At 40.6% G+C, this 23,578-nt stretch overlaps 3 long non-coding RNA genes and 1 other non-coding gene across 5 annotated transcripts; all 4 read left to right on the top strand.

Moving 5' to 3' along the window:
• Nucleotides 1-1,657: 1,657 nt before the first annotated feature.
• On the top strand, nt 1,658-7,837 carry LOC144701882 (uncharacterized). 2 transcript variants are annotated; one of them, XR_013581133.1, is made up of 2 exons: nt 1,658-1,670; nt 7,295-7,837. It is a non-coding gene; the product is annotated as an uncharacterized LOC144701882 (long non-coding RNA). The 2 variants fall into 2 exon arrangements; XR_013581132.1 differs by lacking the exon at nt 1,658-1,670 and adding an exon at nt 6,919-7,010.
• LOC144702607 (uncharacterized) lies at nt 5,118-5,951 on the top strand. The gene is made up of 3 exons (XR_013581276.1): nt 5,118-5,226; nt 5,511-5,594; nt 5,697-5,951. It is a non-coding gene; the product is annotated as an uncharacterized LOC144702607 (long non-coding RNA).
• LOC144702608 (uncharacterized) lies at nt 6,142-6,785 on the top strand. Its single transcript, XR_013581277.1, has 3 exons — nt 6,142-6,189; nt 6,291-6,419; nt 6,702-6,785. It is a non-coding gene; the product is annotated as an uncharacterized LOC144702608 (long non-coding RNA).
• Nucleotides 7,838-22,771: 14,934 nt separating the features above from the next.
• Nucleotides 22,772-22,877, top strand: LOC144702833 (small nucleolar RNA R71). The gene has a single exon (XR_013581407.1). It is a non-coding gene; the product is annotated as a small nucleolar RNA R71 (small nucleolar RNA).
• The last annotated feature ends 701 nt before the right edge of the window (nt 22,878-23,578 follow it).

The following is a 23,578-nucleotide window of genomic DNA, read 5'->3' on the forward strand; positions in this document are numbered from 1 at the left end:
AATTTTTCCTCCAAACAATTAGCGCTCCTTTTACAATTTCGCTGGGGTTCTGCTAGCTTCTTCCACGTTTTTGGTTATTTTTAAGAGCGTGCACTTTTCATATTTCCTCGCACGTAACTGCCTCCTAATCGGGAATCTATGTCTGGTGATGATCATGACTTTGTCTCTCTTGGCAGGTGGAATTGATGTGTCGGTTGGTGATCTTCCGAGTTCAACAATTTACTCTACAATCAACGAATATCAAGATCAATTTATTTGGTGAGCTTTTGGATTTTTCCCAACGCATTTTCATTATAGCAGTCAACGGCTGACATTGGTGGATATCAATCATCTTTTATTCTTCTCCGTCTACTCCAGCGAGCATTGCGAGCGGCCTCAGTTCTCTCTACGCTACCCTCGACATGTTCTCCAAATGAAGTAGGTTTCTCTCTTCTATTCACCTTCATCTGTCTCCAAGCTCGACGGAGCGACCTACTCTTTGATGGGTACGTCTACAGTCCTTCGTTTAACTATCTTCGTATGTTGCTCTACAAGGATTTCTCTGCAATTTTTTCATAATCGCACTTTAGTTGTCCTGTTGCTCTCAGAAATTTTTCCCTCCAGACAATTAGCGCGCCTTTTACAATTTCGCTGGGGTTCTGCTAGCTTCTTCCACGTTTTTGGTTATTTTTTAAGAGCGGGCACGTTTCATATTTCCTCGCTCGTACCTGCCTCCTAATCGGGAATCTATGTCTGGTGATGATCGTGACTTTGTCTCTCTTGGCAGGTGGAATTGATGTGTCGCAGTTGGTGATCTTCCGAGTTCAGCAATTTACTCTACAATCAACGAATATCAAGCTAAATTTCTTTGGTGAGCTTTTGGATTTTTCCCAACGCATTTTCATTATAGCAGTCAACGGCTGACATTGGTGGATATCAATCATCTTTTATTCTTCTCCGTCTACTCCAGCGAGCATTGCGGCGGCCCACCAGTTCTCTCGCTACCCTCGACATGTTCTCCAAATGAAGTAGGTTTCTCTCTTCTATTCACCTTCATCTGTCTCCAAGCTCGACGGAGGCGACCTACTCTTTGATGGGTACGTCTACAGTCCTTCGTTTAACTATCTTCGTATGTTGCTCTACAAGGATTTCTCTGCAATTTTTTCATAATCGGCGCACTTTAGTTGTCCTGTTGCTCTCAGAAATTTTTCCCTCCAAACAATTAGCGCTCCTTTTACAATTTCGCTGGGGTTCTGCTAGCTTCTTCCACGTTTTTGGTTATTTTTTAAGAGCGTGCACTTTTCATATTTCCTCGCACGTAACTGCCTCCTAATCGGGAATCTATGTCTGGTGATGATCATGACTTTGTCTCTCTTGGCAGGTGGAATTGATGTGTCGCAGTTGGTGATCTTCCGAGTTCAACAATTTACTCTACAATCAACGAATATCAAGATCAATTTATTTGGTGAGCTTTTGGATTTTTCCCAACGCATTTTCATTATAGCAGTCAACGGCTGACATTGGTGGATATCAATCATCTTTTATTCTTCTCCGTCTACTCCAAGCGAGCATTGCGGCGGCCACCAGTTCTCTCGCTACCCTCGACATGTTCTCCAAATGAAGTAGGTTTCTCTCTTCTATTCACCTTCATCTGTCTCCAAGCTCGACGGAGGCGACCTACTCTTTGATGGGTGCGTCTACAGTCCTTCGTTTAACTATCTTCGTATGTTGCTCTACAAGGATTTCTCTGCAATTTTTTCATAATCGGCGCACTTTAGTTGTCCTGTTGCTCTCAGAAATTTTTCCCTCCAAACAATTAGCGCTCCTTTTACAATTTCGCTGGGGTTCTGCTAGCTTCTTCCACGTTTTGGTTATTTTTAAGAGCGTGCACTTTTCATATTTCCTCATGCGTAACTGCCTCCTAATCGGGAATCTATGTCTGGTGATGATCATGACTTTGTCTCTCTTGGCAGGTGGAATTGATGTGTCGCAGTTGGTGATCTTCCGAGTTCAACAATTTACTCTACAATCAACGAATATCAAGATCAATTTATTTGGTGAGCTTTTTGGATTTTTCCCAACGCATTTTCATTATAGCAGTCAACGGCTGACATTGGTGGATATCAATCATCTTTTATTCTTCTCCGTCTACTCCAGCGAGCATTGCGGCGCCCACCAGTTCTCTCGCTACCCTCGACATGTTCTCCAAATGAAGTAGGTTTCTCTCTTCTATTCACCTTCATCTGTCTCCAAGCTCGACGGAGGCGACCTACTCTTTGATGGGTACGTCTACAGTCCTTCGTTTAACTATCTTCGTATGTTGCTCTACAAGGATTTCTCTGCAATTTTTTCATAATCGCGCACTTTAGTTGTCCTGTTGCTCTCAGAAATTTTTCCTCCAAACAATTAGCGCTCCTTTTACAATTTCGCTGGGGTTCTGCTAGCTTCTTCCACGCTTTTGGTTATTTTTAAGAGCGTGCACTTTTCATATTTCCTCGCACGTAACTGCCTCCTAATCGGGAATCTATGTCTGGTGATGATCATGACTTTGTCTCTCTTGGCAGGTGGAATTGATGTGTCGCAGTTGGTGATCTTCCGAGTTCAACAATTTACTCTACAATCAACGAATATCAAGATCAATTTATTTGGTGAGCTTTTTGGATTTTTCCCAACGCATTTTTCATTATAGCAGTCAACGGCTGACATTGGTGGATATCAATCATCTTTTATTCTTCTCCGTCTACTCCAAGCGCGCATTGCGGCGGCCTGAGTTCTCTACGCTACCCTCGACATGTTCTCCAAATGAAGTAGGTTTCTCTCTTCTATTCACCTTCATCTGTCTCCAAGCTCGACGGAGGCGACCTACTCTTTGATGGGTACGTCTACAGTCCTTCGTTTAACTATCTTCGTATGTTGCTCTACAAGGATTTCTCTGCAATTTTTTCATAATCGGCGCACTTTAGTTGTCCTGTTGCTCTCAGAAATTTTTCCCTCCAAACAATTAGCGCTCCTTTTACAATTTCGCTGGGGTTCTGCTAGCTTCTTCCACGTTTTTGGTTATTTTTTAAGAGCGTGCACTTTTCATATTTCCTCGCACGTAACTGCCTCCTAATCGGGAATCTATGTCTGGTGATGATCATGACTTTGTCTCTCTTGGCAGGTGGAATTGATGTGTCGCAGTTGGTGATCTTCCGAGTTCAACAATTTACTCTACAATCAACGAATATCAAGATCAATTTATTTGGTGAGCTTTTTGGATTTTTCCCAACGCATTTTTCATTATAGCAGTCAACGGCTGACATTGGTGGATATCAATCATCTTTTATTCTTCTCCGTCTACTCCAAGCGAGCATTGCGAGCGGCCCACCAGTTCTCTACGCTACCCTCGACATGTTCTCCAAATGAAGTAGGTTTCTCTCTTCTATTCACCTTCATCTGTCTCCAAGCTCGACGGAGGCGACCTACTCTTTGATGGAGTGCGTCTACAGTCCTTCGTTTAACTATCTTCGTATGTTGCTCTACAAGGATTTCTCTGCAATTTTTTCATAATCGGCGCACTTTAGTTGTCCTGTTGCTCTCAGAAATTTTTCCCTCCAAACAATTAGCGCTCCTTTTACAATTTCGCTGGGGTTCTGCTAGCTTCTTCCACGTTTTTGGTTATTTTTTAAGAGCGTGCACTTTTCATATTTCCTCGCACGTAACTGCCTCCTAATCGGGAATCTATGTCTGGTGATGATCATGACTTTGTCTCTCTTGGCAGGTGGAATTGATGTGTCGCAGTTGGTGATCTTCCGAGTTCAACAATTTACTCTACAATCAACGAATATCAAGATCAATTTATTTGGTGAGCTTTTGGATTTTTCCCAACGCATTTTCATTATAGCAGTCAACGGCTGACATTGGTGGATATCAATCATCTTTTATTCTTCTCCGTCTACTCCAAGCGAGCATTGCGGCGCCCACCAGTTCTCTCGCTACCCTCGACATGTTCTCCAAATGAAGTAGGTTTCTCTCTTCTATTCACCTTCATCTGTCTCCAAGCTCGACGGAGGCGACCTACTCTTTGATGGGTACGTCTACAGTCCTTCGTTTAACTATCTTCGTATGTTGCTCTACAAGGATTTCTCTGCAATTTTTCATAATCGCGCACTTTAGTTGTCCTGTTGCTCTCAGAAATTTTTCCTCCAAACAATTAGCGCTCCTTTTACAATTTCGCTGGGGTTCTGCTAGCTTCTTCCACGTTTTTGGTTATTTTTAAGAGCGTGCACTTTTCATATTTCCTCGCACGTAACTGCCTCCTAATCGGAATCTATGTCTGGTGATGATCATGACTTTGTCTCTCTTGGCAGGTGGAATTGATGTGTCGCAGTTGGTGATCTTCCGAGTTCAACAATTTACTCTACAATCAACGAATATCAAGATCAATTTATTTGGTGAGCTTTTGGATTTTTCCCAACGCATTTTCATTATAGCAGTCAACGGCTGACATTGGTGGATATCAATCATCTTTTATTCTTCTCCGTCTACTCCAAGCGAGCATTGCGGCGCCCACCAGTTCTCTCGCTACCCTCGACATGTTCTCCAAATGAAGTAGGTTTCTCTCTTCTATTCACCTTCATCTGTCTCCAAGCTCGACGGAGGCGACCTACTCTTTGATGGGTACGTCTACAGTCCTTCGTTTAACTATCTTCGTATGTTGCTCTACAAGGATTTCTCTGCAATTTTTCATAATCAGCGCACTTTAGTTGTCCTGTTGCTCTCAGAACTTTTTCCCTCCAAGCAATGAGCGCTCCTTTTACAGTTTCGCTGGGGTTCTGCTAGCTTCTTCCACGTTTTTGGTTATTTTTAAGGCGTGCACTTTTCATATTTCCTCGCACGTAACTGCCTCCTAATCGGAATCTATGTCTGGTGATGATCATGACTTTGTCTCTCTTGGCAGGTGGAATTGATGTGTCAGTTGGTGATCTTCCGAGTTCAACAATTTACTCTACAATCAACGAATATCAAGATCAATTTATTTGGTGAGCTTTTGGATTTTTCCCAACGCATTTTCATTATAGCAGTCAACGGCTGACATTGGTGGATATCAATCATCTTTTATTCTTCTCCGTCTACTCCAGCGAGCATTGCGGCGCCCACCAGTTCTCTACGCTACCCTCGACATGTTCTCCAAATGAAGTAGGTTTCTCTCTTCTATTCACCTTCATCTGTCTCCAAGCTCGACGGAGGCGACCTACTCTTTGATGGGTACGTCTACAGTCCTTCGTTTAACTATCTTCGTATGTTGCTCTACAAGGATTTCTCTGCAATTTTTTCATAATCGGCGCACTTTAGTTGTCCTGTTGCTCTCAGAAATTTTTCCCTCCAAACAATTAGCGCTCCTTTTACAATTTCGCTGGGGTTCTGCTAGCTTCTTCCACGTTTTTGGTTATTTTTTAAGAGCGTGCACTTTTCATATTTCCTCGCACGTAACTGCCTCCTAATCGGGAATCTATGTCTGGTGATGATCATGACTTTGTCTCTCTTGGCAGGTGGAATTGATGTGTCGCAGTTGGTGATCTTCCGAGTTCAACAATTTACTCTACAATCAACGAATATCAAGATCAATTTATTTGGTGAGCTTTTTGGATTTTTCCCAACGCATTTTTCATTATAGCAGTCAACGGCTGACATTGGTGGATATCAATCATCTTTTATTCTTCTCCGTCTACTCCAAGCGAGCATTGCGAGCGGCCCACCAGTTCTCTACGCTACCCTCGACATGTTCTCCAAATGAAGTAGGTTTCTCTCTTCTATTCACCTTCATCTGTCTCCAAGCTCGACGGAGGCGACCTACTCTTTGATGGGTACGTCTACAGTCCTTCGTTTAACTATCTTCGTATGTTGCTCTACAAGGATTTCTCTGCAATTTTTTCATAATCGGCGCACTTTAGTTGTCCTGTTGCTCTCAGAAATTTTTCCCTCCAAACAATTAGCGCTCCTTTTACAATTTCGCTGGGGTTCTGCTAGCTTCTTCCACGTTTTTGGTTATGTTTTAAGTGCGTGCACTTTTCATCTTTCCTCGCGTAACTGCCTCCTAATCGGGAATCTATGTCTGGTGATGATCATGACTTTGTCTCTCTTGGCAGGTGGAATTGATGTGTCGAGTTGGTGATCTTCGAGTTCAACAATTTACTCTACAATCAACGAATATCAAGATCAATTTATTTGGTGAGCTTTTGGATTTTTCCCAACGCATTTTTCATTATAGCAGTCAACGGCTGACATTGGTGGATATCAATCATCTTTTATTCTTCTCCGTCTACTCCAAGCGAGCATTGCGAGCGGCCCACCAGTTCTCTACGCTACCCTCGACATGTTCTCCAAATGAAGTAGGTTTCTCTCTTCTATTCACCTTCATCTGTCTCCAAGCTCGACGGAGGCGACCTACTCTTTGATGGGTACGTCTACAGTCCTTCGTTTAACTATCTTCGTATGTTGCTCTACAAGGATTTCTCTGCAATTTTTTCATAATCGGCGCACTTTAGTTGTCCTGTTGCTCTCAGAAATTTTTCCCTCCAAACAATTAGCGCTCCTTTTACAATTTCGCTGGGGTTCTGCTAGCTTCTTCCACGTTTTTGGTTATTTTTTAAGAGCGTGCACTTTTCATATTTCCTCGCGTAACTGCCTCCTAATCGGGAATCTATGTCTGGTGATGATCATGACTTTGTCTCTCTTGGCAGGTGGAATTGATGTGTCGCAGTTGGTGATCTTCCGAGTTCAACAATTTACTCTACAATCAACGAATATCAAGATCAATTTATTTGGTGAGCTTTTGGATTTTTCCCAACGCATTTTCATTATAGCAGTCAACGGCTGACATTGGTGGATATCAATCATCTTTTATTCTTCTCCGTCTACTCCAGCGAGCATTGCGGCGCCCACCAGTTCTCTACGCTACCTCGACATGTTCTCCAAATGAAGTAGGTTTCTCTCTTCTATTCACCTTCATCTGTCTCCAAGCTCGACGGAGGCGACCTACTCTTTGATGGGTACGTCTACAGTCCTTCGTTTAACTATCTTCGTATGTTGCTCTACAAGGATTTCTCTGCAATTTTTTCATAATCGGCGCACTTTAGTTGTCCTGTTGCTCTCAGAAATTTTTCCCTCCAAACAATTAGCGCTCCTTTTACAATTTCGCTGGAGTTCTGCTAGCTTCTTCCACATTTTTGGTTATTTTTTAAGAGCGTGCACTTTTCATATTTCCTCGCACGTAACTGCCTCCTAATCGGGAATCTATGTCTGGTGATGATCATGACTTTGTCTCTCTTGGCAGGTGGAATTGATGTGTCGCAGTTGGTGATCTTCCGAGTTCAACAATTTACTCTACAATCAACGAATATCTAGATCAATCGTTGGCTCAGATTTTGAGTTTGCTTTACCTGAATCAATTTATTTGGTGAGCTCTTTGGATTTTTCCCAACGCCTTTTTCATTATAGCAGTCAACGGCTGATATTGGTGGATATCAATCATCTTTTATCCTTCTCCGTCTACTCCAAGCGAGCATTGTGAGCGGCCACACTAGTTTATATAAAAGGTTTACCTCGAGCACAAGCAACGGAGCCATAGACAGAAATTGGAATCCAATCCTCGAAATTAATTTATCGATGTATTGCTTCCCCGTGGTAAAGGTCATAATACAAGAGGAATCATTTTGCATGGCACTTTATGTTTGGCTTGTTATGAGGCACGAAGCGCTACTTTGGGCGCGTGTTTGCAGGATGAAATAATATCATAACTGGTATTCTAAACAGGGCACAGACTACTGCCCTCCACTATGTAACTTTGAGTTGAGATTTGCTTTGTTGTTTGGAACTCCCTAACTTCTATTCGGCCGTCAAAGCGGCTTGTCGAGTCCTGCGAATGAACATGTTTTAAAAATATAGAGGAAATCTGTGTACTAGGTTGTTTTAAAGTTTGCTATTGCAACTTAGTAAATAATACGTTATTATATAGAATCCCATGATTAGATGTATTGCAATTGCAACTTAATTCCATACAAAGCAGGACTAACATTACTACAGTCATATCAAAAAACTTTAAAGATTTATTAATCTATGCATCACATTTGGATTGGCCATGACCAATGGATTGTTGGGTTCTAGAGGCCAAGATCTTGATGAACAAATCAAAACAATTTGCAGGAGAAGACTTGAATGAATCCAACGCCAACAGCAGAACCATTGAAATAAAGTACCTTTCCACAGATTGCATCTCTGATTTTTTGGATCTCCGAGTGAGGCGAGTCAAGCTGCTCATGTGTGCAGCCTTTAGATGTATCCACGGATCCTCTGCACATCCCATCTCTGTATCCTCGTTGAGAATCCTTGTTCTACCTCCACTGCCATCGTAACGCCATTCAAATCGCATCGAGCATGGAGAGAAGTGTAGTGGAGAAGAATGGGAAGGCCCCTGAACAACTCTGACCTGGGTAAATTTTTTTAGGGACTTCCCCAATTCATACTAAGTGAGTATTTTTCATGAAAACTCCCAAAATGTTAGTATATCTTTTGACGTCCAAAAGACCACTTGCGTGTTACCTTCTAGACCCATGTATTAGTCTAGTAAACAACTCAAGCGGCCCAATAATCTTTATTGGCCTTCAAAATTTATTAACTATATCACAAAATAGATTAATTAATATCAGGTCAATTTAACCTAATCATAAGGTCGAGTATTCAACACGTGGGGTGCCAAGCTCGACCTCATGCTCTAGAAGTTACAAAGGAGTATATCGGATCAGTTCGTCATCGTTTATCGTGTATGTATAATCCCTCGTCCACTTGATGCTCCTTGGACAACTTAGGGTATGGTAAACTATCAAACCCTAATCGATCATTCGAGTTAGTACTAAAACATTCAAAAATTATCGCAGAACTCTTCTTTGATATTTCACTACCTTGGCCAAGGACTTTATCGCATTGTCTTCCTTGAGCTGTCACCTCTTGAAGTGAAGGTGGGCGATCCCATCTTGACCACTCAATCATCTTCGTGAACTTCTTGATGTACCCGAACTAAGTCTGTTTAGATTCTCATGATTAGAGACACATTGGCCATAGCCAAAGTACAACTATCTGTCCATAAGATAACTTCAATTTCTCAGGTCTAAGGACCACTTTCCCAATCGTGACATGAATCAACCTAATTGACTGTTAGGTATGATACTATTTAGGAATTCGTACGGATTAATTCAGTGAACTATTTCCTTTAAAGAAGACCCACTATCCATCCTTAGTGTCTTCAAACTAATTGCTACAGGAATGGCCATACTCATCATACGTGTGAGGCTAGATAATGCTATTCGATCTGGATACTTTGATCCCCTCCCCGTGGACCCCTAAAATAGGAATGTTTAGAACACATGCTTAAAGATTATTGATCATCGTATTACGATCTCATCATAATTTACTTAGTCCAATCATGTGTTCATGGACTTCATTATAAGCATCACACATGCATTATAATGAATATATTGTATTAACGTACATGGAAAGAGAGGTGGAATGTGTGATTGGCTTGTCGGCCATATATATTTTCATCCAAGACGTGCTTATCATACAAAGATGGGAAACTTAATCCTTTTTCATATGGCCGGACACATCCCATCATTAGAAATAGGACAAATAGAACCTCTACAAATTCAGTATGCATACAATGACTTCTAGATAAAAGCATTAATTCCATCATTGGGACATGTGAAAATTAACCCAAACCTATAACTCGTAACATAATTATATCTAATTAAACATAAACATGTAATGAGGATTAAGAATTAAGCCCATTTTTGGCACTATGCATGCCTTTATCTGGGTTGTGATCAAAGCACAATCGGCCCTCGCACAAATAGTTCACTGACTATATGTAAAAATAGAATGTGACCCTCAGATATATTCAAAAGGCTACTTGGTTAGACCATGCACTGAATGAGTCAAATAATATTTTTAGGACATCTACTTTCTATGACATTCAGGCAAACACAGCTTTTAACAGTGTTCATGTATTTATGTGAACTTGTCTTCATTTTATTTGTTCAATATCTCATTCAACATCCAAACCCTCTAGTCAAGGACGTAATGGGCTACACCGTTCGTTGTGGCGGGGCCGCGACCAGTGTCTAAATTGATTGTGAGGATCCCTTGTGGCGACTCTAGACCAAGTGGCGAGGGCCCTAGGATTTACGATAGTTCCTGATCACTACCCCCAGTCCCCATGTCATGACCACTGTATGTATTGCCTACAGGGGTCCAGAGCGCTACCTTAGTAATACTTAGTGGTACCAACTCTAGACCGGTTTGAAAGCGTCCGAAGATTCATGGTAATCTTAAACGTTGCCCCCATGTCTGCCCCTCAGTGGCACTATCTGTTTAGTGTGCCACAACCGCAGCCTTGCTTCGGCCGACCGTGCCGTGCATTTTGCATTGGTACAACTTCGCCCATTGACTCCCAGGCTGTGAGGCCTCCTAGGTACCGTCCTTGTCACTCACCGCTCTTTCGCAATCGATTGAGCCCACCGCCGAAGGTCAATCAGCCATATTGCCGGAGCCATAGTGATAACCTCAATTATAGGGTTAAAATTTGACGTTGGTGATTGAGATTATTCAAAAAACTTTATTTAACCGTACTTAAAAGTACTTAGTTAGTGATGAGTACGGATCGTCTCCACATGGAATGATGATTAAGGAATTAATTTCTTATACTAGTGACGATGGATGAGAGGATCGACCAAAGCAAGATTTGAGGACGTGCGCTAGTGATATTGATAAAAGATACATACTTATGAGCTAATTTAACTTTAAGAAAAGAGTAAGTGATTGTAATGGATATGACAATGAACAACGGTATGAAAGAGGATAGTGGTTGGATATGGAGTGGTATGATGGCAATGATGGAGAGATAAGAGAATGGGGATGTAAGTAAGTGAAGTGATAAATGAAATGTTGATAAAAACTATAACTATGACAATGATGACGTTAGGAGAGAAACAACGTAAGGCGAAGACACTTACCTTAGATCCTTATGTTCTGCCAAGATCACGACAATTTGCAAGTGCCACTAAGCTCCCTCTCTTCTCTTATGTCCCTTCCCCACACCCAAGTGATAACATGCATTTTTAGTGCCTTATATTATTACATTTATGTGTCTTTATGCATTAATTTACTCATATTTTAATGTTATCAAGCTTAAAATGATTCAATCTATTTTTAGAACAAATTTTTGAAATTTCTGCATTTTTCGGATTTTGCTAACAATATATTCTAAAATAATATAACTTTTGAAACAGAATATGATTTTTTTGGAATTGTTTGATAATAATTTTGGAAAACTATGATTTTTCTGAGTCAAAATATATATTTATACGTATTTTTTTGGGCTTTATTTTATTTAATAAGAAATTTGAAATATTCTGGTTGTTTATTGCATAGGGTCACATGGCGTGCCGATGCGCCGCCACGTCAGCATCGAGAAAGATATTTTTTTCTTTATTTTTTCTCCTTTTGTCATGTACATGTGGCATGGAATGCGAAAAGCCATGGAATACGAAAAGCCACGGAATGCTAAAAGCCACAGAATACGAAAAGCCATGTAATATGAAAAGCCACGGAATACAAAAAGCCACAGAGTATGAAAAGCCACAGAATACCAAGTGCTTTGACTTCTTAACTTCCAACAGCCATAACTTTTGATCTTCCCCTCCTCTTTCTATCCATACCCTCTCATCTATAAATAGAGGCCTGGATCATTGTAAAAATCATCTTGAACTTGCTTCCCACTTTTGTGGGCTGATTGAAAGAGAGTGAGTTTTGAGATCCATCAAGAGTGTTCTTGGTGTCTTGGGTGTGTGGGAAGAGACAAAAGAGAAGAGGAGGAGCTTACCGGCACTCGCTAATCGCCGTGATCCTGGCGGAACATAAGGATCTAAGGTAAGTGTCTTCGCCTTACGTTGTTTCTCTCCCAACATCATCGTTATCATAGTTATAGTTTTTTTTATCAATGTTGCATTTATCACTTCACTTACTTACGTCCCCACTCTCTCATCTCTACATCCTTGCCATCGTACGACTCCATATCCAACCACTATCCTCATTCATACCATAGTTCATTATCGTGTCCGTCACAATCATTAACTCTTTTATTTAAGTTAAATTAACATATAAATTAAGTACTTCTTAATCGATATCACTCGCTCATATCCTTGAATTGTGTTTTTGCCGATCGCTCATTGATCATCACTAGTTTAAGAAAGTAATTCTTTAATCATCGTTCCCTGTGGAGACGATCCGTACTCATCACTAACTAAGTATTTTCAAGTACGGTCAAATATATTTTATTGAATAATCTCAATCACCAACGACAAATTTTAACCCAAAAATTGAGATTATCAGCAAGACACCAAGAACACTATTGATGGATCTCAATATTCATTATCTCTCAATCAGCCCACAAAAGTAGGAAGCAAGTTCAACATGATTTTTACAATGATCCAGGTATGTATTTACAGATCAGAGGGTGTGGATAGAAAGATGAGTGGAAGATCAAAAGTTATGGCCATTGGAAGTTGAAGCAACCCGAGCCTTTAATTTATTGTCTCTCCTCATCAATGTCATCGGTTTTGTGCTTGTTAAGATGTCAATGCACTTGGTATTCTCTGGCTTTTCGTATTTTTTTGGCTTTTTCATATTCCGAATGGCTTTTCATATTTCGTGTCTTTTCGTATTCCGTGGCTTCTTGTATTCCGTGGGTTTTCGCATTCCGTGCCTTGTGTACATGACAAAAGGACAAGAAACAAAGAAAAATATATTTCTCGGTGCTGACGTGGTGCCGCGTCTGCGTGCCACGTCACCCTATGTCATAAAAAGTCAAGATACTTAAAAATTTATTTTAAATAAAATAAAACCCCAAAAAAAAACTTATAGATATATATTCTGACTCAAGAAATTATATCTTTCCAAATTTAATGCGAAACTATTCCAAAAAAAATGATATTTTGTATCAAATATTATATTCTTAAAGAATATTATTGTTAGAAAAACCCCAAAAAGTGTAGAAAACTCAGAAAATCATTTTAAAGATAGATTTAATCATTTTAAGCTTGAAAACACGCGCGTATGAGTGATTTAATGCAAATAAGCATGTAAATGTGATCATATAAGGTACTAAAAATGCATGTTATCACATCAAGGCCTAGCATCCGTGCCTGGTCTTGCCCCCAACCTCTTAATGCTCTTGTGCTGCTCTGTAGTCGAGCTAACATCACTTTGTGGCTCCTTTCCATCATACCTGCTCCAACAACCGCATCGACAAATAGCCTGCACGACGAGCTTGCTGTTGATGTGGTACACCCTTTGTCTGCGGCTTATTAGGTGACCTTTTGTAGTATACTTTCGTCTTGATTCCACTGCGCTCGGGCTAGGTAGGTGAGAGATGAAATGATTGAAATAAAACTACAAAGGTAGTTTGAGTGTCTTACAGGTATGGACGAATATGTGAGTTACGTGCGAACCCTACGGATTGGTTCCTAGTGGCCGTAGATGCCTTCATCACTCGGACCAGGTTTGAGAGGCCACCATCCCCGTCACTAGACAACCCTATTCAAGCTTGGAGCTCGGTGCCTCCCACGAGTACGAGCGTGCACATATGACACGTAGGGCACATCTTCATCATGTTGTAGTTACATCAACGCACTAGGGTTTCATCTGTTAGACGACAAAACTGTCATCGTTTGATACCACCATCTGTTATCGTTATGGAGCCATCATACTCGCCGATGATTGGATGACATCTGAGATGACATCTAGCATCAAATCAATATCAGAGCCGGGCTTTCGTCGCGCACACAACGTCTTTAACTCCGCATAGCCACCATTTATGCATTGCATCATTACAGATGAAAACCATCTAGCAACCCTATGGAACATGGCCATCAAGACACGATGAAGCATAAGGCTCAACAAGGAGGTTCCACCTTCCCTTGATGCACCAACCTGTCGCTTGACTAGGGAGGCCATCCTACAGCCCTCTCAAAACACCGTCCCCCGATGTCCGTAAGGGACCCATCACAGCCACCTACGGAGCCCTCATGGACCGCACCCGCCGATGTGGGTGCCACCAAACGGTCCGGTCCATGTGAGCATACCCGTGTTCACCATGGACACCAAAAATCCCCACGTAGCTCCCTGATAAGCCGAAAATAGAGGTGAAAATTACGCGAGTTTTTTAGCCCTTGTCATTGTGAATTTTTGGCTTCTGCAATAAAATTTATAAAACTCTACTTAGTATGTATAGTGATAAGTATGAGTGTCATCCAAGGGAGGCAAGTAGGAATTTCAATTTGATTTTATTTTTTTATGTTTTAGATCCTAATTAGAGTGAATTTGATCTTCAATGAGGATCAAGTCACCCTAATTAAGTGAGCATTTAGAGAGGGGGATAGAAGAGATGAGAAGACTAGAAGAATTAAGGGCTCTAAATTTCCTTCTTTGATCCTAATTAAAGGATCCAAGAAGTCATTTAGAGAGGTTGAAAGAGGGTTCTTAAAATGAGTTGGGTTGATTTTTGCAGATTGATAATTCAGAACTAAAATGGGGAAATTGAGAATTCTAAGAATTAAAACTAAATTTCTTTATAATTTTTTTGGTAATGCAATTGAATGCCCTGGTAAAATTTCTCAATTTCTCCTCTCAATCCTAATCAGGGCTTGTACATGCCGCTCAAGCCAAGCGATTTAGAAGTTCAGACTAGAATGGAGATGAAGAAACAAACAACTTAACCTATTTCATTCAAAATGCACAAAAGTTTGAATACAATGAAAGAAAAAAATACCAAAACTGTTGATCTAGGCTGGGACTCCTCTCTGTCTTGCAGCTGTGATGAAGCACCCTCCAGAATGAGCCCCTCCTCTCGAAATTCAGCTTTTATACCTAGGTCACATGGTGAAAATCACCATTTTACCCCTGTTTAGTAATTAATTTTTATCTATCAATTTAGACTAGATCTGAATAATCCTACCATACAGATAGAAAGGGGATCAAGACGAGAAAATCCATAAAAAAATCATCTCAATCGGACATCAGGATCAAAAGTTATTGATAAATCAATTTTAAACCAATTTAGTCCATTGGATTTAAAATTGATTTATTTATTAATACACGCAATGACGTGTCGACTTCCTATTGGCTGCGGCGTTTCAACTACTTTGGCGGGCACTCTCTCATCGCGCCACGTACCCCTGACGAGAGAATAAAAAAACAATTAAATTTTCGTTAGTGCGCATTTTGCGTACGTTTTGATACGCACGCACACGTGCGTTTTTTTGTTCCTTTGCCTACTTGTGTGTCGCCACGTCACCGCCCATGCACGCGCATTGTATGCGCCGCACGGGCGGTGAACTTACCTCCTGCCACATACACATGTGCAATCGCTGTTGGATTTTTATCCAACGGCTAAAGTTGCGCCACGTCGACAAGGCGGGAGGCTCTTTGAGTTTTTTTTCAAGAAAGCCCTTAATAAAACAGGCAATTGTAAACGAACGCCGCCCAAAAATATTCGTGTATATGCCCTTTGGGCACTCTCTCTCCTCCGATTTTCTCTAAAATTAATAATGCAATTGCAAATAAACTCTGAATGATTTTAAATTGGATCTTTACGCCTGCCGTGGTGACCGAAAGCTGTTTTCAGGGTCTTTTTGCAACGAAACGTTGCAAAAAAGCCCCGAAAAGTCTAGAAATTGCATAAATACATTTTTTTCTCTTATAAATATGCCCTTTTTAAATAGAATAAATGCATTTCTTCTTGAAATAAATCACAAAAATTCCTAAAAATTCGTAAAAAATTCTAGAAAATTCTAGAAAATTACTTGATTAATTCCCATATTGATAAATGTCGAAATAAACTTTATAATGTGCCATTTTCATCCAGAAATAATTATTTCGAGCTTCAATAAATCCTTAAAAATTCATATATTTAACAGAAAATTTGGGAAAAATCAAAAATTACTTGGAAGCATTATTTTCGTGTAAATATATGATAACAACCCAATTTTAAGCCTTTTAAATGCATAAATCATGCTAATAACATGAAATAAAGACCGAAATTAGGGTGTTATCATGTACCCCCCTACTTAGACATTGCTAGTCCCTTAGCAACATCTAAGTACTTTGGTGAATTATCATCTCTTTCATCCTGTAGGTCAGACAACAAGTGTGGGAAGTGTTAAGGGTATCAATCACAAGCCGAACTAAAACCCTAAATGACATTTTGAGCTCCGACCTTTTCAGGAATGTGGGGTTTCTTTCTCCTTGGCGTGGATGCCTAAGTGGATGCGAAGGGAGTGTACTTGTTTCTAGGTATGACGCTATACTCCTCAGGTAAACTCTCTCCACTCATGTGCAGCTGGTCTCACATCTCTAGCGAGCAAGATCACTCTCTCTCGGGGTGGCGGCCACCTAGTACTTGCCTCTCCATTAGCCTTTTCTCTTTCCAAAGAATAGAAGAAGCCATTTCCTCCTCTTGTTGAGCACAGAATATGGAACACAACGAGAAGAATCTATGATAGAGTTGTGATGGGGGAGAATGAGACTTTGTGAAAGAATTAGGGTGAGCATGAACTATGAGAGATTTATGGTCCAACGGGTGCTGTGCTACCTTGGATAACCTACTCCCAAGATTTTTAGAAGAAGTGAGGGAGATAGAAGAGATGAGACCAATGTGATGATATAGAGAATAAAGACAATCTTCCCCTGAATTGAAAGTCAAAACCAGAAATCGTGCAAGTCAAACCCCTCCTTTCTCTTTGTCTTCTTCTCCTTCCTCTTGTCTTTTTTTTTTTTTTTTCAAACTCCTCTTTTTTTTTTCGCTTCTTTTTCTTTTTGTATATCAAACAAGGAGGATAACAACAAATGAAACACTTTCCATGACTTGAATGGTTTTTCAAATATTTTATCACAACTAGCATGAGTGCCATAACAATCACATTGGTCTAGGGAGAAGAGATAGAAGAACGAGATTTAGATGATGCAGAGCGAATTATTGACAGAAAAGATACAAAGAGGCAGTATCGTAGTGATACCGTGGAAAGGGAGATAGACGTACTTGGGAGATAAGCATATCCTCGGTAGCGGAAGCAAGGTGGTGGAGTCAAGTTGTGATGGATATGGCGTGAAGCGTGTGGAACAATAAGGTGAATGAGGTGGTGGATTCCGTGCATAGGACTCGGAGAATGGCTGCTCACTATTTTGGAATGAAAGTAGGCTAACGGGGAGACGAAATGCGTAAGCGGGATCGGCTATTAGACTTTATGGAATGGGGGCTCTCAGTTCACTCATCACTCCCCTTTTGAAGCATAGAGCTTCTACCCTTGACTCTCCATCATCTAATCACCTACTAGAGACCCTCCCCGATTTGAAATTGAATCCACATCGCCACAAATCACTTGTGTTGCACCTTAACATGTTCTTGATCCGCTCTAGGAGCCTAACTTCTCCACACTTGTTCCCAAACCATTGGATGAAAGAGAATTAATTCATGACTGTGCATGCTAAAGATTGTTAAAAAAAGAAAAACAGGTTCACTTCATGGAGAATTCTGTAAAATTAAATGCATGAACCATAGTTTGTCACCTAAAAATGAACTATCTCCCCCCCACTAAAACCTGCATTGTCCTCAATGCAAAGCTACTAAAATCATGAAGAATAAAATTGAGGTTAGAGGGGCAAACAGTGATATGGAGGATATGGGGCCCTTTAGCATTATGAACAAGAGATCCTGGCGATAACTCGGATTTGCTGAATTACATACTCCCGCAACCTGGTCAAAGTTACCACAAGAGATGCATTAAAAGTAAGGAGCTGTAACAGTAAAAGAAAATAATGCAAAGAAAAAATGAATCCTAAAACGTAATGAAAAGAAAACAAATCTTATTGATGCTCTTAAGTAGAGGGTGATGTCGCCGCTTCTAAAGAAATGTCTTCATTAGGGGGGTGCAGCTCGTGTTCAAGGAAGGGTTTCAAACGCTGCCCATTGACCTTGAATTCAGCTCCATGTGTTGGATCTCGAACGAGAACAGACCCATTGTCGAAATGTTGACATACTACATAAGGTCCATCCCATCTTGATTTAAGTTTTCCTAGAAACAGTTTAAGTCGAGAAATATATAACCATACTTTTTGGCCATGGGCAAAAACCTTCCTGTGTATGTGTTGATCATGGAATGCTTTCATCTTGACTTTGTAGATGCGTGAATTTTCGTATGCTTCGTTACACAACTCCTCCAATTCTTGCAGCTGAAATAAGCGATGGTCACCTGCATCATCTAACGATAAGTTAAGTTTCTTGATAGCCCATAAAGCGCGATGTTCGATTTCTAAAGGGAGATGACAAGCTTTTCCAAACACCAACCTAAATGGCGACATTCCTAACGGGGTTTTATATGCCGTCCGATATGCCCATAACGCATCCGGCAATTTGCTCGACCAATCCTTTCCATTAGGGTTAATAATTTTCTTCAAGATTTTTTTAATTTCTCTATTGGAGACTTCTACTTGGCCATTGGCTTGAGGATGATACGGAGTGGTAAGCCGATGATGAACTCCTTATCGTTTTAATAAGTCTTTCAAGACTTTGTTATTGAAATGAGTTCCACCATCGCTAATAATGGCTCGTGGGCATCCAAACCGAGAGAAAATATTATCCTTGACAAATTTAACAACTTCTTTATGATCATTTTTTCGTGTTGGTATGGCTTCTACCCACTTAGAGACATAATCCACACCTACCAAAATATATTCATAGCCCAAAGAAGGAGGAAAGGGTCCCATGAAATCAATGCCCCAAAGATCAAACAACTCAACTTCAAGGATAGGTTTTAAAGGCATAGAGGCATTGCGACTTACATTGACCACCGCTTGACATCGAATGCATCTCTTGCAGAATTCATATGCATCACGATGAAGATGAGGCCAATAAAATCCACATTGTAGGACCTTATGTGCCGTTATCTTGGAGGCGTAGTGTCCTCTGCACAAGGATGAGTGACACGATTCCAAGACTCTCCATTGTTCATCCTCGGGTATACATCTCCTAAAAATTTGATCGACGCCTGATCTAAATAATTCAGGCTCATCCCAATGGTAATACTTGATATCCTTAAAAAACGTTTTTCTATCATCATAATCCCAACCTTGTGGCAATTGCCCAGTTACTAAGTAGTTTACTATATGAGCATACCAAGGCAATTTCCGTGTAGAAATTTCTTAAATATGCTCGTCAGGAAAAGAATCTGTGATGGGAGTTAGGGCTGGCAATGATAGGTGGGAGAGGTGATCAGCCGCACCATTATCCACTCCCCGCCTGTCTTTAATTTCAATATCGAATTCTTGCATAAGTAGGATCCATCTCATTAATCTAGGTTTTGTCTCTTTCTTACTTAACAAATGTTTAAGTGCAGCATGATCTGAAAAGATTATAATCTTACTCCCTATTAGGTAAGATCGAAATTTATCCAAAGCAAAGACAATTGCAAGTAATTCCTTCTCTATGGTAGAGTAATTTACCTGAGCGGCGTAGAGAGTCTTACTTGCATAATAAATAGCTGTCGGTTTCTTGTCTTTGCGTTGTCCCAAAACAGCTCCCACTGCATAATCTGAAGCATCACAAAAAATCTCAAAGGGTTCACTCCAATTTGGAGCTTGTAAGATGGGAGCCGTAACTAATGCTTCTTTAATCAAATTAAAAGCCAAATTGCATTCATCATTCAAAATAATTTCTTTGTCTTTAGATAGAAGCAAAGTGAGAGGTTTAGCCACTTTGGCAAAATCTTTAATAAAACGACGATAAAAGCCGGCATGGCCCAAAAAACCCCTAAGTTGCTTTAGGGTCGATGGAAGTGGAAGCTCCTTGATGATCTCGATCTTTGCCTTGTCCACAGCCAGCCCCTCCTTGCTGATATGATGACCTAGGACGATCCCCCTGTCCACCATAAAATGGGATTTCTCCCAACTGAGCACTAACTTGTTTTCTTCGCAAATCTGTAACACTTTATCCAAGTTAGACAAACAAGACTCAAAAGATTCACCAAACACGGAAAAGTCATCCATGAAAACTTCAAGACATGTACCAATTAGATCAAGAAACATTGCACTCATACACCTTTGGAAGGTTGCTGGTGCATTACAAAGTCCAAATGGCATTTTTCTAAAAGCAAATGTTCCTAAAGGACATGTGAACGTAGTTTTATCTTGGTCACTTTCATGAATGCTAATTTGATTATATCCTGAGTACCCATCCAAGAAACAATAAAAACTCTGTCCAGCTAATTTTTCAAAGTATTTGATCAATGAAAGGTAGAGGATAATGGTCTTTTTTTGTTGCTAGATTTAACTTTCGGTAATCTATGCATACTCGCCAACTCGATGCTACCCTCGTCTGGATCTCTTCTCCATCCTGATTCTTTTGGACAGTAATCCCTGTTTTTTTAGGTACTACATGAATTGGACTCACCCACTTACTATCTGAAATTGGGTAAATAAATCCTGCTTTCAGCCATTTGGTAATCTCCTTTCGACACCACATCGTAAAGATAAGGATTTAATCTACGTTGATGCTGAACTGATGGTTTGGATCCTTCCTCGATAAAAATTCTATGCTGACAGATATCAGGACTAATTCACTTGATGTCGTCTATAGTCCATCCAATAGCGCTCTTATGCTGTCGTAACACATCTAATAGGTTAACTTCCTGCTCTAAAGTGAGGGTTGAAGAGATGATTAATGGATGTCTTTCTTGGAGCTAAAAAAACATATTTAAGGTGAGAAGGAAGAGGTTTCAATTCTAATTCTTCAGTGGGCGTAGATCTGTAGTTATTCATGTTTTCACCCTTCATTTCACCATGGTCGTCCTTCTCCCCCTCATAAGCACTCTCATTCACCGCCATCACCTCATATATTACTTTCCCTATAGCATGGCATTCATCATTTTCATCATCTAGGGAACATGTATAAATGTCTTCCTGGCTACTATTGGGATACTTCATCAATTGAGAGATTGGTAACTCAACCTCTTCTTTTCCCATGCGCAATTTAATTTTTCCTCCATTCCAATCTGTGTTCACTCTTGCGGTAGCTAGGAATGGCCGTCCTAAAATAATCGGTGCATGACTAATTTTTCCTGAAATTTTTACATCCACTACTATAAAATCGACAGGAAATGAACACTTTTCTACTTTCATCACCACATCCACCAACTGTCTACACGGTCTTCTAATTGATCCGTCCGCTAACTACAATTCTAAATTTACAGGTTGTAATTCACCAAATTTAAAAGTCTCAAATAAGGCCTTAGGCATGATATTCACACTTGCTCCTGAATCAAGTAAGGCTTTGGTGAATACCTCCCCCCTAATTTCGCATTTGATCACTGGTGCTCCCGGATCCTTGCGCTTTTGAGGTAGTTCATGCAGAAAAATTGAACTAATATTCTCAGAAAGTTGAATCCTCTTTTGCTTCCTAGGAGGTGTACACAGGTTTTTCACAAATTTGGAATAATCAGGGATGTACTAGATCGCATCTAAAACAGGAATTTCGACCGTAGCCTCTTTCAAATACTCAAGAAGTGGGCTGTCTTTCGATTTTTCTTTCTTCGCTTGTAAGGCACTAGGGAAAGGCATAGGTGGGCAATATGTTTTGGGGTTGGGTTCCTTTTCCAGATTTTCCTCTACCCCTTCATCCTCATCCTTTTCTACTTCCTCTAACTTATCCTCCACTTCATTTCGTTTCTCTAAAGCTGCAAATGGATTAGCCAACTCTTTCCCACTCCTAAGTTTTGATATAGCACTCAGCCTTCCTATTTCTTGTTGTTCAGTCAATGCATGCATGTCATGAATATGCTCATTAACTACACTACACATGTCATGAACATAAAGTAAATTGCTAGGATTAATACAGGCCTGAGTAGGGAGTTTACCTGATTTGGCGCCCATCTTCATAGGGTCTTCACACGTACCTTGCGGTGCTCCCCCGTGCACAAATTGTTGACCGCTGCGAAGGCAGATCTCCGCCTTGAGCTTCTCCATCTCCCTCCGATGCCTCTCCTCCATTTCTTCAAGAAGCTTGAGCATCCTCTTCTTGTCTTCATGCAGCTCCTCGATGACCTTGGTGAGAGTCGCATTAGTGGGATCCGAAAAATTTCGGTAAGGTTGATAATGTTGTTGGTGGTGGGGATTGTTCGCCTTGGATTGGAACTGTTGTTGGGGTGGTCGGTTGTTGTTGTTCCATCCCTGTCCTCCTAAGTTTCCTCTAGTTCCTCATTGGACATTGCTCCCTTCTTGCCTGCCTATAGCATTCACTTCTGATATCATAGGGCATTCTTCTCCGGTGTGGCTATCACTTTAGCACATTTCACATCGATTTATTTGGTTGGGTGCTCTTCCGCTATTCTGACCTCGCCATAGTGAGATCATTTTTTCATTCATCTTTTCCATGGCTTTTCCCATCATTACACCTATCTGTTTTTCAATTCTATCCATAGTAATCTGGGGTTCAACCCCTCTAACATCCAACAGTCCACCTTTCCGAGGGGTAACCCTAACATGATCAGAGGCATCTTGGTGATAGGCTAAATTATCGGACATTTTTTGTAGTAGTGCCATAGCTTCATCTTCATACATGTCAGCTATTGCTCCTCCACTTGAGATATCAACTCTGCCTTTCTCCACATCATTTAAGCCTTCATAGAAAATTTGCACTAACTCCCATTTTTGAATGCCATGGTGGGGGCACTTCCTAATGAGCTCCATCAATCTCTCCCATGCTTCGCTAAATGTATCATTTCCCTGCTGAAAATTTCTAATCTCTCTTCTGAAAGAATTTGTCCTAGCCACTGTATAATATCTTTTTAAGAAGCTCTTCTCCATATCATTCCATGATTCAAAATTTGTTCCCAATGTTCTAAACCAATCCTTGGCTCTATCCTTAAGGGCATGAGGGAATAGTTTCATTCTCACAACTTCCTTGGAAATTCTGGGGTAAGTGCAACTATCACATGCTTCGTAAAATTTTTCTAAGAAGTCATAGGGATCTTCGTTTGCCTTCCCCAAAAAGGACGGTAATAGCTGAAATTGGTGTGGATCGATTCTAAACATCACATCTTCTCCAATCGGGGCAGATATCCTGGTTAAGATGGGGGTTTCTGCTGGTGTGGAATACTCTCTAATCCTCCTCCGTCTATCGTTAACTACCTCAGGGTTTTTCCATTACCTATTGGGTCCATTGGTACGGGTCTAATCAATATCTCCACTACAAATGTGGGTTCGGTGAAAGACGACTCGGGTGTGGTGGAATCTACTACAGGGGGATTTCTGTCACTGCTCCCTGATTCAAATCCAGACCTAAGCTTCATACAAAACCACTAATTAAAACACAACACTCGTTAGTCGTTAAAAACCAAATACCGTCTTAAATCAAGATCAATAATAAGGAGACTTAACGAACTCGTGAGCAACAATTGACCACTGTGTTTACAAATAAAAATATGTTGAATTCCTAAGTGTTGTCTCCCCGGCAACGGCG

This window comes from Wolffia australiana, chromosome 4 (genome assembly GCF_029677425.1).
Source record: "Wolffia australiana isolate 7733 chromosome 4, ASM2967742v1".
Taxonomy (NCBI): domain Eukaryota; kingdom Viridiplantae; phylum Streptophyta; class Magnoliopsida; order Alismatales; family Araceae; genus Wolffia; species Wolffia australiana.